We start from the raw sequence: 18,640 nt of genomic DNA on the forward strand, positions 1-18,640 counted from the left end.
CTATTTTTAAATTTTTTTTTTTGGTAAGTTGCTTTACATTGCACAGACACAGATAGGGCTTATGGCGACGATGGGGCAGGAAAGGGCTAGAAGTGGGAAGGAAGCGGCCGTGGCCTTAATTAAGGTACAGCCTCAGCATTTGCCTGGTGTGAAAATGGGAAACCACGGAAAACCATCTTCAGGGCTGCCGACAGTGGGGTTCGATCAGTCCTTATTACACCATCTACAGTTGGCTAATAAAACTGACAGGAAGATGAAGTGTTGTGAAATTAAAAATTCATTAAAAGTATAGCATGACAGTTTTAAGTCCTTGTTGTAAGTCTTAATGTTAACTTCACACTGTTCTATCACAAACATAAAACAATTACGTTGATGAAATCATCTTGATGAATTCTTCATTACATGTTAAAAGGAACTGTTTGTTGAATCTTATTCATAAAAAGGATCAAATACGTTAAACTGATTATGGGAACTCCTCTTAGTTCCACTGTGGTGGACCTTTATATTCATAGGATGGAGCTTACATGATGAAATGTCAGCATGGAAAAATTACTTGTTCACATTGAATAGTAGTTATTGTATTTGTAGGAGTCTAGAAAAGAAAAGAAAAACTATGCAAGTTCGTGACAGAAAAGAAGACAACCTATCACAAAAATGCCAAAGTTAGGTACTCACTCCCTGTCCTTCGATCCCGCAGAGGGGGCTCCATCATCTTACCTGTACTGTCACGTCGTGTTGACGTTAGACTGATCACTTTCTGGCCATGAAAGAGAGTTCTTGTTGTTGAGGGAAAATGGGAAACTCCCTTAAGGGCTGCCGACAGTGGGGTTCGAACCCACCACCTCCCGGATGCAAGCTCACAGCTGCGCGCTCCTAACCGCACGGCCAACTCACCCGGTATGAAATTTATTTTTTTGCTTCTTGATTACTGCAATCCTCGTGTCAATAAGATAAACTGAAGCCCTTTATTTTCGTTTAGAAGACATTATTTGATGTAAAACATTTCTGGTAACAGAATTATAGGAAAAAGACATCAGATTTAACACTTACAACTCTAAATGTTATTTAATAATAATAATAATAATGTTATTTGCTTTACGTCCCACTAACTACTCTTTTTATGGTTTTCAGAGACACTGACGTGCCGGAATTTAGTTCCGCAGTTCTTTTATGTGCCAGTAAATCTAAACACACGAAGCTGACGTATTTGAGCACCTCCAAATACCACCGGACTGAGCCAGGATCGAACCTGCCAAGTTGGGGTCAGAACATGTATACAAAACTTTTGACAGAATGATCTATTCCAGATTATCCAAAGCAATCGATCCTCTCCTCATTCCACAAAAAGCTGCATTTAGACCTAGGAAAGACTGTACCACGCAGAGACTAAGTTTTGACACAAAAATGAAATGACGTACAGCTTTTAGTGCCGGGAGTGTCTGAGGACATGTTCAGCTCGCCAGGTGCAGGTCTTTCGATTTGACTCCTGCAGGTGACCTGCGCATCGTGATGAGGATGAAATGATGATGAAGACGACACATACACCCAGCTCCAGTGCCAGCAAAATTAACCAATGATGGGTAAAATTCCCGACCCTACTGGGAATCGAACCCGGAACCCCTGTGACCAAAGGCCAGCACGCTAATCATTTAGCCATGGAGCCGGGAGTTTGACACAACACAAAGAGGATGGTTTTGAGCTGAAGAAAGTTACGAGAGTGGCCTTCATAGACCTGACAGCAGCCTACGATTCTGGTAAGCACTGGCCACTTGTGTTCAAACTGCATCACCCCACGAAGAACTTCCAGCTTACCTGTATGATATATAGCCTCCTCCAGAACCGAAGGTTCATTGTAGAATTTCAAGGTCAGTACAGTAGATGGAGAATTCAGAAGAATGGGCTACCACAGGGCAGTCTGCTGGCTTCTGTGCTCCTTAACGTCTACACTAATGACGAACCTCTCCCACTGGACACCAGAAGTTTTATCCAAGCTAACAAGCTTGCACTTTCAGTTTAAGATAACTCTTTTGAACAGGTTGAGCAGAGACTAATTCCAAGACCTCAAACTATAACCAGCTAAACCAAATCCCAGTAAAACCCAAGTTTGTTGTTTGCACCTCAGAAACAAGCAGGTGCATAAGAAGCTTCAGGTCTCATGGAGAGGAGTTCAGCTGGTGTATTGCCCCACACCAAAATATCTACAATTCATAAATTTCATTGTAATGGTCCATATTGACTCTAATTCAACTTTGATTCAGAGATAGTTTCCACCTTTTCAATACTTATTTATTTTCCTAAGTCACACAGAACTAATACATAGCATATGTGTCCTTTTTAGTACATGTTTTGTCTTAGGCGAGACATCCTCAGCTAAAAATACATTCAAGAAGTGACACAGATATTAAAAATATGTTACAACACTGTAATTTAAAAAAAATACTGTTACCGGGCGAGTTGGCCGTGCGCGTAGAGGCGCGCGGCAGTGAGCTTGCATCCGGGAGATAGTAGGTTCGAATCCCACTATCGGCAGCCCTGAAAATGGTTTTCCGTGGTTTCCCATTTTCACACCAGGCAAATGCTGGGGCTGTACCATAATTAAGGCCACGGCCGCTTCCTTCCAACTCCTAAGCCTTTCCTATCCCATCGTCGCCATAGGACCTATCTGTGTCGGTGTGACGTAAAGCCCTTAGCAAAAAAAAAAAACTGTTAATAATATGCTCGTGTTTGCAATTTCATCTTCTCCTAGATATTGAAACGCTTATTTGCCCTTGGCTCTATTTAGTGATAGTGGAGTGGGCTTTCTTAATTTGAGGCTTCTAATTAAGATCTGTTGCTGTTTATTTTGAATTCTAATGGAACAGCCTATTATTTTTTGGCAGGGTCCTCTTATACCACTGTTAGGTATGATACGTTGTGTTATCTGTCGACAATAATTTTGATGTAAGGAGTCTAAAAAGAGAGAAGAAAAAAAAGGAGGGGTAGTAGTATATTAAGTTAAAGAAACCTTGCTATAGAGAGAAGTGTTAAGAATGTTTCAAATACTGACCTCCCTGCTGATCCCACTAGCTCATTGTGTGTGTGCGTAGCCTGACTGTTTGCATTGGTCAGCTGGCTAGTTGGAAGGACGGGAAAGGGAACGGAGGGGAGAGTAGGAGTGGTATTATGGTAGGTGGAACTTATGCTTCATGGGGATTTGCATGCTTTTTGGTATCTTGTTTGGTTACATTTTCTCATCAATCACAGAAAATACAAACATACTCCTAGAAGAAATTTCAAGCACATATCCACGGAAAAATGTAGCCAAAAAGGATATTAAAAAGCATGCAAACTCCCCACAAAGCATAAGTTACGCTTTCCTTCATAACACTTATACCCTCCGTTCCCCTTTTCGACCTTCCAACTAGCCAGCTGCCTGATGCAAAGTAAGCCAGCAGACAGCACACACACAAGAGCTAATGGGACCAGCAGGGAAGTCAGTATTTGAAACATTCTAACACCTCCACTTCACTATAACAAGGTTTCTTTATCTTAATATAAGCCCCTTTTTTCTTCTTTTCTCTTTTTAGACTCCTTACATCAAAATTATTATGAACAGATAACACAATGTATCATACCTAACTTCAATTATGATATCAGAAGAATTTCCCTTGCCAAACAGTAATAGGCTGTTTCATTAGAATTCAAAACACACAGCATATTAGAAGCCTCAAATTAAGAAAGCACACTGCACTATATCACTAAACAGTGCCAAGGACAAATAAGTACTTTGATATCTAGGAGAAGAAGGCATTACAAACACTCTCAACAAGCATATTATTAATGTTCAACATTAAAAAAAAAAAAAAAAATTACAGTGTTGAACATATTTTTAAATGCCTGTGTCATTTCTGAATTTATTTCTAGCTGAGGATATCCCCCAGAGACAAAAAATGTATGTATTAGTTCTATCTGATATAAGAAAATAAATATTGAAAGGTGGAAACCATCTCTAAATCAAAGTTCCTAAATATCTGTATGTGACTCTAGACAGAACGCTATCCTTCAAACAGCAATGCTTCAATACAAAACAAACACTGTTACGACCACAAACTTATCGCTTTGCTATTCAGCTTGTGTGGTGCAATTTGCTGCATGTGAAACAAGTTGATGCTGCACTAAATAAGGCATGAAGGTTGATAACGGGGTGTTTGAAACCAAATTCTTGTGACACCGACGCTCTGGCTCGCATTGCTCCATCTAAGCTCTGGTGAGAAGCAATGGCTATGAAGGAGCATTTTAAGGTAAATTCTGAATTGCACCCCCCCCCCCCAACTGGGTAAACATCCTCTGCTGCTGTCATCTGAGTCATCAGTCCATAGACTAGTTTGATGCAGCTCTCCATGCCACCTCATCCTGTGCTAACCTTTTCATTTCTACGTAACTGCTGCATCCTACATCTGCTCTAATCTGCTTGTCATATTCATACCTTGGTCTAACCCTACCATTCTTACCACCTACACTTCCCTCAAAAACCAACTGCACAAGTCCTGGGTGTCTTAAGATGTGTCCTATCATTCTGTCTCTTCTTCTGGTCAAATTTAGCCAAATCGATCTCTCACCAATTCGATTCAGTATCTCTTTATTCGTGATTTGAAGTCTCCATCTCCCTTCAGCATTCTTCTGTAACACCACATTTCAAAAGCTTCTATTCTCTTTCTTTCTGAGCTCGTTTTTGTCCATGTTTCACTTCATACAATGCCACGCTCCAGACAAAAGTCTTCAAAAACATCTTTCTAATTCCTATATCAATGTTCGAAGAGAGCAAATTTCTTTTCTTAAGAAAACTCTTCCTTGCTTGTGCTAATCTGCATTTTATGTCCTCCTTACTTTGCCGTCGTTAGTTATTTTACTACCCAAGTAACGATATTCATCTATTCTTCATTTCCTAATCTAATATTTCCTGCATCACCTGACTTTGTTAGACTGCACTTCATTACTTTTGTTTTGGACTTACTTTCATCTTGTACTCCTTTCCCAAGACTCTTGTCCATACCATTCAGCAATTTCTGCAGATCTTCGGTAGTCTCAGATAAAATAACACTATCAAAACCAAATCTCAGGATTTTGATTCCCTCTCCTTGGATTGTGATTCCCTTCCCAAATTCCTCTTTGATTTCCTTTATTGGCCTATTGTATATACACACTGAAAAGGAGGGGGGGACAAACTGCAACCTTGCCTCAATCCTTTCTGGATCGATGCTTGCTTGTTGTTTAAAGGGCCCTAACATCTAACGTCATCGGTCCCTTTCTGGATTGCTGCTTCTTTTTCAAAGCCCTCATTTCTTATCACTGCAGACTGATTTTTATACATATTGTTGATCATTTTTTGTTCTCGGTACCTGATCCCGATCACCTTCAGAATCTCAAATAGCTTGGTCCACTCAACATTATCAAGTGCCTTTTCAAGATCTACGAATGCTATGTATGTAGGCTTGTCCTTCTTAATTCGATCCTCTAAGATCAGAAGTAGGCTCTAAAATCAGGACTGCTTCACATGTTCCTGTATTTCTTCTGAAGCCAAACTGATCTTTTCCCAACTCAGTTTCAACTTGTTGTTCCATTCTTCTGTAAATAATGTGTGTTAAAATTTTGCAGGCGTGAAATACTAAACTAATGGTGCAGTAGTTTGCACACTTGTCAGCACCGGCTTTCTTGGGAATAGGTATAACAACATTCTGCCGAAAATCGGATGGCACTTCTCCTGCCTCATACATCTTGCACACTAATTAACATTATTAACACTAATCTGTAGGGCCTGGATTTTTATGTAATATCAAAGTGTGAAACATGTACACAAAAATGTAGTAAATATCAGTGAAATATGTAATTAAATATGTAATATTCACAAAATATGTAAATAGTATTAATGTACTCAATTTACAAAAATGTTTGTATATTCCTCTTTTTATGACTTATCGTTATGATATGAGACAATAAAATTATTTTAAATACATCCATTTCTATTTTTGCTAGTGGCTTTACGTTGCACCGACACAGATATGTCTTATGGCAACGATGGGATAGGAAAGGGCTAGGAGTTGGAAAGAAGCGCCCGTGGCCTTAATTAGGGATATTTGCCTGGTGTAAAAATGGGAAACCACGGAAAACCATCTTCAGGGCTGCTGACAGTGGGATTCAAACCCACTATCTCCCCGATGCAAGCTCACAGCTGAGTGCCCCTAACCGCATGGCCAACTCGCCTGGTTCCATATTTTTTGACAAAGTTGTTGTTGCCTTAGATAATTTGTATAGTCTACTGTTCTCTAATTTTGACAGTATTAAATAATCAAATTAAAGGCATAATCACAAAACTTTGAATATTAAAACATAATGTTATGCATTGTAAATCCTGTAGTATATTATACAATGTCTTATTGCAGCTAATTTGCTGTTGCCTCATGCCCTGAAAATGAAACAAGTAAATTTTAAATATAGAATCTCTCTTTAAGCCCATACTAAGTAACACAAATAGCACAGCAACTATTTTTTATCATGATGTGCAGTGTGCCACCAAGCAGTTCTCCATGTTTTCTATTTTAATGTTTTGGCGCTGATCCAATAAAATTCTCTTGTGGGCTGTGAATGACCATTCAACATCGCAGGAAGTCACTAATGCATATTTTAAAAGACACCCGACTCGGTGGCTGAATGGTCAGTGTACTGGCCTTTGGTTCAGAGGGTCCTGGGTTTGATTCCCAGCTGGGTCGGGGATTTTAACCTTCATTGGTTAATTCCAATGACCCGGGGGTTGGGTGTTTGTGCTGTCCTCAACATCCCTGCAACTCACACACCACACACAACACTATCCTCCACCACAATAACACGCAGTTACCTACACATGGCAGATGCCGCCCACCCTCATCAGAGGATCTGCCTTACAAGGGCTGCACTCTGCTAGAAACAGCCACAAGAAATTATTATTATTATTATTATTATTATAAAAGACAAAACTAACTGGGTGAAATATCTTCAGGGGTGGGAGCTCTCGTTCGCCACTAATGATCTTGCAAACAGACAGAGAGCTTTAATAACCTAAATTTTGTTTCTTCAAGACTGCATGGAGTTTGTTAGAAACTCTACCAACGAAAGGCACCTAGCCATCCTAGATTCTGAGAAAGGACTGGAGCTGTTGTATACATTTGAGGCACTCGGACCTACTGTATTTTACAGGCAAAGGGTTGGAAATCCCAATATTACAGGAATTTTAAAGCCAAATTTAGGAACTGAAATATATTCTATATGACAATTATTTTACTCTAGGCCAAGTCACTATAGTACGGAAATTAAATGAGCTGACACAATTTTTTAACTTCTTTTTAATGATTACCTAGATATGTACAAAAATGTTACATTCTTCACATACTATGTAAAATTATGCAATATTACTAAGAATATGTAAAATGAAACACAGGTATAACCACATCAGAACCACAATTCACCAATATTTTACATTTTTCAATTGTTTACAAGTAAAGGAATGGAATATGTAATTACATAAGAATCCGGGCCCTACTAATCAGAGGAAAAAAATGGAAGGGATCCTACACTTCAAAAAATGAAGGTATTGACCAAATAAAGACAAAGGCCACAAATGGCATGTAAATGATAAGACTCCCTAGGCTTCCAGATGTAATACCTTTGGGGTTGGAAAAAACTGGAGTTGACCAAGGGAGGTTGGATAGGATAGATAAAAAAAGGAGCCTGACAGAAGTAAGTAGATGCAATGTCTGGACTCAGCAAAGGGCCCTGTGGTTGCTAACCCACTCTACCAAGTTAAGAACCCCTGTGGCCCCTCTTAGTTTCCTTTTACAACAGGCAGGGGATACCTTAGTGTTATTCTACCACCCTCACCCACAAGGGGATGCACGACTACCAGCTCATTCCACAACGTCTGAAGTCCAGGAAAAGTTTCACGAGTGGAATGGCTGCCACTAATCAGCAGATCTCCACAGTAGAAATGTGAGAAATAAGCTCTTCACAACACTGGAGGATACCATCTGAAAACCTAACTGCTGGGCATAACGAGACAGCCTGTATGGCAGACACTCAATAGGCTTTGCACAAGCATCGCTAAATCCAAGGTTGCTTCGAAGAAATAGCATTTCCAACAGTACCTGCTGATCTGCTGAATGTGAATGTGGTGTGGAACAGACAACAGATCAACTGTACGAGTGTACACTTTCTCCAATCCAGTGCACACTTGAAGATTTGATGGATGCTAGCTCTGTGGCACTTGCCTCTCAGCAGGACATGTACGATTTTAATTACGGTACACTGTAGCCAACAATTTTAATGTAGAAATTTGTATTTGTTGTATATGATACTTTTGCTTATGACACACTTGATTCAACTAACAATAATAGTATCAGGTTCAATGCTATAACACCACCTGTTTGTTTTCTAAAGACTTGACGTATTCCAGATCCAGTACCATAATCATAAAAAATTTTGTCACTAGATCACATTTCATACTCCATACAAGTTCTATGTTGTGGGTTGAAGAAGCAGGAAAAAAAATCATGGCATTACCAAGTATATATACTACAGGGCAAATCCATGGTTATGGGTATGAGAGTCACAACAGTAGAATATGTGATAATTGTTAAGAAAATTATAACTTCTAATTTTCAGTAGCCAAGAAACAATACAGGTATACTTGCTCAATAACCCAACTTAATAACAGTAAAAAGTGAATTACACATGGTTATGGGTGTGACAGGAAAAGGACATCACTTTTGTGCCTGCCCAAGTTCAATGCCTGATTTCTGTGAATCTTTTGATTTCAACAAGATCTTTTTATACATGTACCCAAGGCCTTACCAGTTTTAATCTTTTCTTTTACAATTGGCTTAACGTCACACCGTCACAGATAGGTCTTTTGGCGATGATGGGATAGGAAAGACCTAAGAGTGGGAAGGAAGAGGCCTTGTGCCCAGTGTGAAAATGGAAAACTACGGAAAACCATCTTCAGGGCTGCCGACAGTAGGGCTTGTACCCACTATCTCCCGGATGCAACCTCACAGCTGTGCGGCCCTAACTGCACGGCCAACTAGCCCAGTTGTTTTGTTAATATCAGTAGTAGTTAGCCAGTAATGAATAAATCATCTGAAATACTGATTTTGTAATCCAATGGTTACGGGTGTGACATATAGCTAAACTACAAATTAATATATATAACTTGAACACGTAACAGAACATTGTGAGAAAACCACAATACTAACGCCTATGCATTATACATTAAAAGAAAAGTTTCCGTTTCAGGATTACTAGAAAAATATTAAGCTCACCGGACAAAAAATTAGTCACCCTAATGCGCACACATAGATGGATCATTAAGCCTGTACAGATGGCACAGCGAACGAGTCCTATGCTCAACCACACAGGCATTGCCTCTACGTGAGCATAAGGCAGTAGCGATCAGTGAGACATTGATGTTTCAAGTGGGCAGTGTACATAAACATGGGTAGATGTAAGGATGCGACAGAGTGGCAAAAAGGGACAACCGTGTTTAGGCGTAATTTACACTTAGTACATTCTTGTTCATTATTGGGACTCATGTCTTACTATTGTGTGGAACTGCTTGCTATATTTTTACTCCGAGTTGTAGGTACTGACTTGTGTAAAGACTCTTAAGTATCCTTGTACGCCATCTAGTGTCATTTTCAACGAAGCTGTAAGGTGGCCAGCGAGCCACTACGAACTGCACTCCTCATGGTATGGGAGCGAATTTCTACATGGAGACTGTCTTTGACCGACTGTTGATGTAAGCGGAAGTGTTTTGCTCCTACTGTAAAGCATGATGTTACCACTAAGCTCGATTGTCTGTTTGTGGGTGCATGTTTTGATAATGGATAGTGAGATCGAATAACAACCTAAGATGGGTTGAATTATTAATTTTTTCTACATGTGTCATCCAAGCGGTAACTGTGTAATGTTTAACTGTGTGATCTTACATATGTCTCTTAGAACGACTATTATTTGAAAACTACTTGGAATTAACATTTCGATCTCCTGCAAAGACTAGTATATTATGACCATAGTATTAAAGTGAAAACTTCTACAACGATTTTGAGTGTCTTCATGCGTATCCTGGTGTTTCTATAAACACAAATACTGTCTAAATTCTATCGCGGTTTGAAATGAAACTTCCTCAAGGAGTGGTTCATGTGCTGTATAATTAAGAGTGTCTAGAAAATTTTACTTGTGTGAAATTTAAATGATTCTGGTGCCGTTAGAATGACTGTGGGAACTAGTAATTTTAACACATTTACTCATGGCAAAAACAATGTTGATTGTAAGTAGTTTTCTAAGAGTTGTAAGCCCATTTCTCTTGTAAGAATTTGTAGAATGTGTTATTATTTATGGTTAGGTTGTATGTAAATTTAACACTGACTCACTCAGTTTTGAAATTTGAAAATGAGGAGACATTGGCCACATTGGTTCATTGTTATCACACACATAAATTGAAAATTATGCCTTATCTTTAATCTGCATGTTATCTGACCTTACCTGATTTGAAGATTGTTGGATTACGTAAGAGGGGAACGGTTAGGAATGTTACTGTGGATGGTCTTAAGGACACTTTGGTTGCTGTGACAGCTTGGTGTAAGCTGGGAGTATTTTGAAACAAAGTGAAAGGTTGCTTGGTGTATTATGAGCAGATATTAAATGGAACGTCACCTTATTATTTGTGTTCAGGAAATTAATTAAATATTTGGTGATTAAACATTTGTCGTTGGCACTGTGTTTTGTGTAACAGTATTTTTTAAATAGTGTACTCTTAAGTTGCCAGCCCCATGGTGTAGGGGTAGCATGTCTGTCTCTCGCCCGGAGGCCCTGGGTTCGATCCCCGGCCAGGTCAGCAATTTTTCTCTTGATCTGAGGGCTGGTTCGAGGTCCACTCAGCCTACGTGATTAGAATTGAGGAACTATCTGGCGGTGAGATGGTGGCCCCAGTCTCGAAAACCCAGACTAACAGCCGAGAGGATGCGTCGTGCTGACCACACGACCCCTTGTAATCTGCAGGCCTTCGGGCTGAACAGCGGTCGCTGGACAGGCCAAAGCCCTTTCAAGGGCGTTAAGTGCTGTGGGTTTTTCTTTTTTTTTTGGGGGGGGGGGGGGTACTCTTAAGTTGTCTAGTCCCAAGGGTGCATGAATTTTAAAAGTATCTTTGATCAATTTAACAGTATTAACACTGATCAGCATATGTGAAATTGTGATAAAATTTTGAGGTAATTCTGAGAGTAACAAAATGAAACTCTGGGTATGTGGTAAAAACCAGGCAGCCTTCCATTAAACAAATTCCTGCGATGAATACACAATTTAGCTTTAAAAATAAAAGAGTTGGTACCAAAAAAGTTGAGGGTGAAATACAATTTATCCTAATTTTAAAAGGTGTTCTGGTGTTAAATTCACCTCTTTAATTAATGTGGATATTGCAGCTTACTTTTTAAGGAATATTAGCAAGTATTACATTCTTATGTGGTTGAATTGTGGAAGTTAAGTGTGAAAGGCATACAGGAAAGGTTGTGAAATTTGAAGGCATATGATATGACTATTATTTTTAAAGTTTGTATAGAATTTCTAGAAGAAATGAACTTGGTTGCATTTGATACTTAGTACAGCAAGATAATTTTATTTACTGTGACAAGAGTAATTATTTATCAGTATCTGTTTCTTAATTTTATGCTTTCAGGGTTAATTGTTTTATTTATTTCATTAAACCTTTTTAACAAAATTTATTACTGCTAGTCATTTAAGTAGCTTAGCAAAGCATTCATCCATAATGGTAATAAACCTGTATATTCCCCACCTTTTTCTGATTTCTTTAAATTCCTTTTCCACGTTTTTTGCTTGCTCGAGTAACATTGTTTATTTTGAAGGTAAGTGCCTTGTGTTATTTTATCCTTGGTGTTCATGTTTGTGTTTTCTACCCCTTTCTAAGCTTGTGTTATTTTATCCTTGGTGTTCATGTTTGTGTTTTCTACCCCTTTCTAAGCTGTCTAACACCATTAGCTTTCCAACAATTGTGGGATATATAGCCCATGTTGGTAAAATCAACCTTCTGCTCTGATTACATACAGAATCTTGTGGTATGGTGTGGTAGAGTGTTTGGCTGTGGCCATGGCCATACAGTGCGTGAAGTTGCTGGATTTGTTGGTGTTTCGCAGCAGACTGTTCAATGTGTTTACAGGCATGATTTCTCCACGTGGCCACGAAATACATCAGAATTGTGGTCGGAAAAAGAACCTGACTGAGAGGCGCCGGAGATGTGTTTTACAGCTTGTGAATCAAAATCACTTCCAACCCAACAGGAATTGCTGCAGTCAGTGAATAAAGGTCCATTCCAACCTATTAGCGAGAGAACATTGTGATGGGAACATTTGCAGTCTGTCACCTCGCAAAAAGCTGTGCATCTTCGAAGGGTTAGAAATCATCAAACATGGACAGTAGCTGACTGGTGGAATGTAATGTGGTCTGACATATCACATTTTTGCCTGTAATCCAGTGGCGCAAGTTGTTGCGTGCACTAAAACATTTAATCCTGGATGTGTGCAAGGTCAGGTTCAACCAGAGGTGGGTCTCTGATGTTTTGGGGCTGTTTTTCGTATCATAAATTGGGCCCAAGAACTGAGGTGACCACTAACATGAACCAGCATGTTTATTTAAACATTTTGGATGATCAGATGTTGCCTTTCAGTCAACATCTGCATGATGAGTATGCTACTGATTTTTCAAGTGACAAACAGCATAGTTCATTGGGTTGGACGCATATGGGACTGGTTTTATGAACACTCCCCCACCCTATTACATCTCGATTGGCCTGCAAAATCACCTGACTTCAAGCCCACTGAAAATCTGTGGAACATGTTGGAACAGCGGGCAACATGCAGACATCAGCATTGTCACAATTTGGTGGAATTATGCGATCAAATCCTCAGCAAGTAGCTTAACCTGGATGAAAAATACCTGCACTACCTTGTGGGCTCACTTCCTACTCGAATCCAGGTGGTTATTCAGTCTCCAGTCCAGAGACAGAGTTACACGGTATTAAATGATGCTTGTAATGATTTCTCCAGGGGCGACTAATTTTTTGTCCGGTGAGCTTAATTTCACTGTCCTTTATTTGCATAAAATAGTAATTTGTTCAAATAATACGATGCTTAGGTTGTAGCAGTTAAATGTATTCGCTGGTAGATGGCTCTATGAAAGATGTATCCGCTGATCTTTCTATGCCAGCCCGATAGAGGGCTCTGTGAATGTTGTCTATACAGATCTTTCCAATAGATGGATCTGCAAAATCAAGTCAGAAGAGATATATATATATTCTTTTAGAAGCTCCAGGAAGCTGTGGAAAAACAGTTGTTTATTCAAGTTTAGTACACATGATTAGAAGCAGAAGTACTGAGCTCGATAGCTGCAGTCGCCTAAGCGGCCAGTATCCAGTATTCGGGAGATAGTGGGTTCAGACCCCACTGTCGGCAGCCCTGAAGATGGTTTTCAATGGCTTCCCATTTTCACACCAGGCAAATGTTGGGGCTGTGCCTTAATTAAGGCCACGGCCGCTTCCTTCCAACTTCTAGGTCATTCCAATCCTATCGTCGCCATAAGACGTATCTATGTCGGTGCGACGTAAAGCCACTAGCAAAAAAAAAAACAACAACTTACCCCTTTTGCTACAAACAAATCGATGAGAAATTAAACCATTCGCACACATCCCCAACAAAGTTTTCATTAACATTTTGTATTGTGGCCTGATAACGCTAGATGCTAGCAACAAGAGAATATAAACATGCACACCGCTGCAAAGTGCTCTAGTTCTAATGTAAATAACAGTGACAAAAAAAATGACATATTACAACACTCCCCTTTATACTAAGGACAATGTTAGTTTTCGAGGCTCTCAAATGGTCCCAGTAACCTTGCTTCAACTTTTGTGTATCCTAAGACTATAGTATTAAATGTACAAATAACTACTAAGCAAACAGCTCTACAAGTTCACCTTTGGATGTAGAAGAAAGTACCGGTAGTAATCTTCCATTTAAACAGCAAGTCTATGCAACTAATTATATAATGTAAATTACATATGGCCTAATAATAACCATAGTTCATCTACATTGGCAACAATGCTGTTCAGTTTCTGATAAACCTGGGCAACTGAAACTTCCATGAAAAATATATAATAGGTTACAGTCATGAATATGCCATCAGTCCTGAACAGCACACTTCCAAATAGATATCAGAAGGAAAAGACTATTAGGGCCTACCCATAAATAATGATAAAAAATATATAATTAAATCACCAGTATCATAAAAGATCATGAACATCTATTGTTAAAGAGCAGTACGTAACCTATGTAAAACCATTAATATGAAATTCGATACCTCGTGCAGGTAAAGTTAAGTAGGCTAGTTTTAACCACAGGTAAGTTAAATGAAGATGACTATTAACTCAGCACAAACTCTCATTTTGACATTTGTTAACATTCATCATGCAGATAAGTTTGCGAAATGAAAATCAACAAGACTTGTTCAAAACAATGACCATGAAATTACATGTCTAAATTACATTTATATTACATATGCAATTAACTGCATTAAAACAAGAGATTGTATCTGATATTTAAATTTAGCATACACACACAGCGATTCTACAACCTTGCAAAAGCATCATTATCCATCCTATTCAGTAGATCCTTGTCTACTAACTTATACCAACTAGCAACAATAGCAAACAAAAAATTAATAATCTCAATTTGAGGAACAGAATAATAACATGTTAAAAAAAAAAAACCAGGGGAAAAAGGTGAAACACAAAGGCTAGTTTCTATTACCAATAGATATTACCTTACGCATTTCCATTACTATAAGCCAGACACACATGCCACACTTCGGTAAGTTCGTGCAAACTTCAGCATTTGCTATCCCAAACACAAAAAAAGTGTGCATATCTACCAAGCAAAACGACTCCCTCAGAACAGAAAATTACACATATGGCGTTCAACTGTGCGTTTCGCTTATGAAACGGTAAAACCAATACTTCACTCCACTTGGCAGCAATAAAGTTATTATTTATAACTCACGCCAAAATGTAATTTTAAAAATTGATAACATACTAGAAAATGGATATTGAGAAAGAATTTCCACACAAATATACACAAATAGCCACATTTGAACAGAACGAAAAAATGATTGCTAACACATATGAATGATCGTGATAGTATGAAATATAATTAAATATAAAATATCTTGAATATGTATGGTTAAAGGGCAGTACGTAATCCATATACGAGAGTTAACATGAAATTAGATGTACCCTGCCACCTATTATAAACTGATTAGTTTTAACCACAGATAAGTGAAGATGACGACGATTAACTTACCCTTCTCTAAATTCCCCAAGAAAATACAATGATTCGCCTAAGAGCCAAGAGTTAGGGCAAATAGAAAGCTACGTAACATTGTTTTCTCCACAAAATAAGCAAAAGTAATGTACATCAACAATTTACTCACATTTTGTGGCTGTTCCGAATTCGATTCACGGACAACACGATATCAAATGCTAATAAAATCTACATAGCTTAAATCTAAACGCAACTGTTTACTACGATTCCCTACGATCAACCATTTCATAGTAAAAACAATACTTCATAACATAAAACAAAAAAAAGGCAAAAACCGTTCACAGGTTATCCAACATACCGTAAAATAATTACTCCTATTCAAAATCAAATACCAATGAGAAAAAAATATAGGCATAAAAATAAACCATGTAGACGGCCCTGGTTACAATGGTTAAAAAATATTTTTAACAATACCATGTATCAATTTTTTGAACTTCTCACACAAATCTAGATATATACATACAATTTAAAACTTGAAGGAAAAGCTAAAGGAAAATTATATTAGCCGGTAGTGAGGATATAATGTGAAGCAATCAAATAACGTAATACGGCAAAACGAAAATTAAAGAAATTATATAGAGATAGAATAAATTAGCGCTCCAAGTGGAGGCAAACTGAGGCATAGCAAATTTGTACGTTTTCACTTAATTGACCTTGGTTCTGCTTTTAAATGACAGGTGACCAACGAGCATAGGATTTAATTTCGTTTTATTAGCTCCTTAAAGAAAAATATCAGGCTGTCGCAACGACAAAGCGTAACATATATTTTTTTTTTAAAAAAAAGGTATTCTAACCGAATAGCCATAATTAGTAATGTGCCCATTTACATTTCGTAGACAGCTTTCAAAATGGCGCCGAGTGAAGGTATGGCCCGTCTGATCAATAAGATGCACTGAATAGGGATGTACTGAAACACTACCGATAGATGTCTCACGTGTAGTACCCGGTATGCGCTTCTCGATCGTCATTTGTTTGTATCTGTTTTAAATGGAAGTTACCTAGTTAAATGCTAAAGTTAAAGATTTAATATATCGTTACGTCAACAAAGACGACGAGAAAATTGTGATGCCTGACAATTGCTGTGTCCCAATGTCCCAAAATCAAGGTCGACCGTATTCATACCATCAATTTCCTAAGCAAGATGCTTTCCGTAAAAAGTGGTTGCATGCGATTCATAGGCAAGACCTACGAAATAAAAATATGACTCCTAATATCAAAGTCTGCTCGAAACATTTTACAGTTGAAGATTATATCATTACTGAAACTGGTAAGTAAGCTAATTAGTACTAATTGAGAAATAATTTTATAATAAGGTACCGGTAGTGCATTCTTAAAAGTTAATATGACCTATTTCAATAATTTTAGGCGAAAGACGAAGACTTAAGAAGAACGCTGTACCTTCGATATTTTCATGGTGTGGTACCGGTACTTTGGAAATAACTCCGAGAGCAAGAATATATAGAAGTAGGAAAAACAGCCATAACACCGTGTGCGGTACGGTACCCTGAATCACACAGTGACCTATAATTTGACACTGGAGCACCATCTGTTTCAGACTTCCTGAACAGGAAATAACTCATTAATTCCAAATGTGAAATTTTTATACCGGTATTTGTCTTATGGTCCGAAACAAGATCCTGAAACTCGTGCGCTACACGGAAATGAAGTTCAGTCGTACTGGATGTAGCCCCAGGCACTGCTGTCACACCAATGTCGTGCCTTATGTACGCCTATAACCGGCAAAGAAAAGAAAAAATACCGTATTAGGAATGTTTTCAAAATGCTATTTGTACTTTAAAAATTCAATCTAAAAAAGCGCTAAAAGAAGGAGTTGCTGTGGTACCTTTCAATCAACTCTTGCATTTTTCCGGATACTTTTTCGCCCCTTTTCTTTAATTCTGCTTCCAAATCCGCAATCGCCATTGCACCTATACCATTTCCCGTCTTGTAGAAAACATTAGCAGAATATGGTAACTCTATTTTAGCGCATTTAAAGCAAAAGTTTCGTTTCGATGATCGCAAATGTAGGAATATTCCATATAAGTCTCATTGAAAACAATCGAGCAGCGGAAAGCGCAAACCGGGTATTACCATTACGCTGCCTAGCGGACAAGTTTTGCGTGATACATCCCTATAGATATGTAATGCGATATTATATGAAGGCCATACACGTCACGGAACGGTCATATATTGAAGCAAGACCGACTACAATATATCAGACCGTAATATCAAAATCAAGATGGTAGACGTCGTGGGCGCAGTAGCTGCCGACTGATGAAGGTTAGGGTAGCACGCAATAACTTCATTTCGACGATAAACCAACTCATGATTTTCGAAGATGTCGGAATTTAGTGCCGCAGGAGTTGTTTTACCTGCCAGTAAATTTACCGACACGAGGCTGACGTATTTGAGCACCTTCAAATACCACCGGATTGAGCCGGAATCAAACCCGCCAAGTTGGGGTCAGAAGGTCAGAGCTTCAACCGTCTGAGCCTCTCAGCCCGGCGTCACATTAAATTATTGTGTTGATACCACTGAAAGAGCTACACAATATCTGGTTCAAACAGCCAGAAATTACGAAAAGATCACGTACATATTTTGCAAATGGTGGTAGGTAATTTAACATGATAAATGTAACATCATAGGGAAAATCACTGTTGTACCGATGAAAACGCTTCGCGAAAAAGTACTCATCACATATAAACAACTAGAATCACACATAGTGTGATAGAATAGATGGACAACCCCACAGCAAAAGAGAACAACAAGCTGATTATTTCGAAATTACACTTTGTCAAATAACGTTTTCTCTTAGATTACACTTCGCTGGATAGATGGAAATACATTATAAAACTGTTAAAATGATATTTATAACATCATTTGGAATGTTTAAAAATAATTGAAGGTTCGAAATTCCTCAATTCATTCACTTTCATATGGAGTCTTGGTTGTAGGCAGCTCCACATCGTTCATAAACAAACCAGCCCTCATGGATAATAAGATTTATTTACACCACACACAGTTTAGTACACCTTTGCATGTGAGATAGGTTACACTAATTACACCAACAAGACACAAACAGGCGTGATGCTCATGCTCACTCCACGCAGCCGAATGACGCTAGTTTTGCAAGCTATACCCTGATGCAATGTTGCATCGTGCACAAGGGTGCGTTCTGTATGTGGGGCGAGTTCATT

The 18,640-nt window shown here is 38.5% G+C and overlaps 1 protein-coding gene across 2 annotated transcripts in view; it reads right to left on the minus strand.

The window, feature by feature from the left end:
* Sap130 (Sin3A-associated protein 130) overlaps positions 1–15,685 on the minus strand; it is a 284,469-nt gene extending 268,784 nt beyond the window's left edge. For both annotated transcript variants that reach the window (XM_067151303.2, XM_067151302.2), the window contains exon 1: positions 15,553–15,685. The gene's annotated coding sequence lies outside the window, so the exon portion shown is untranslated. The remainder of the gene's footprint in view (positions 1–15,552) is intronic.
* Between the last annotated feature and the right edge of the window lie 2,955 nt (positions 15,686–18,640).

Source organism: Anabrus simplex, chromosome 7 (genome assembly GCF_040414725.1).
Source record: "Anabrus simplex isolate iqAnaSimp1 chromosome 7, ASM4041472v1, whole genome shotgun sequence".
Classification (NCBI taxonomy): Eukaryota; Metazoa; Arthropoda; class Insecta; order Orthoptera; family Tettigoniidae; genus Anabrus; species Anabrus simplex.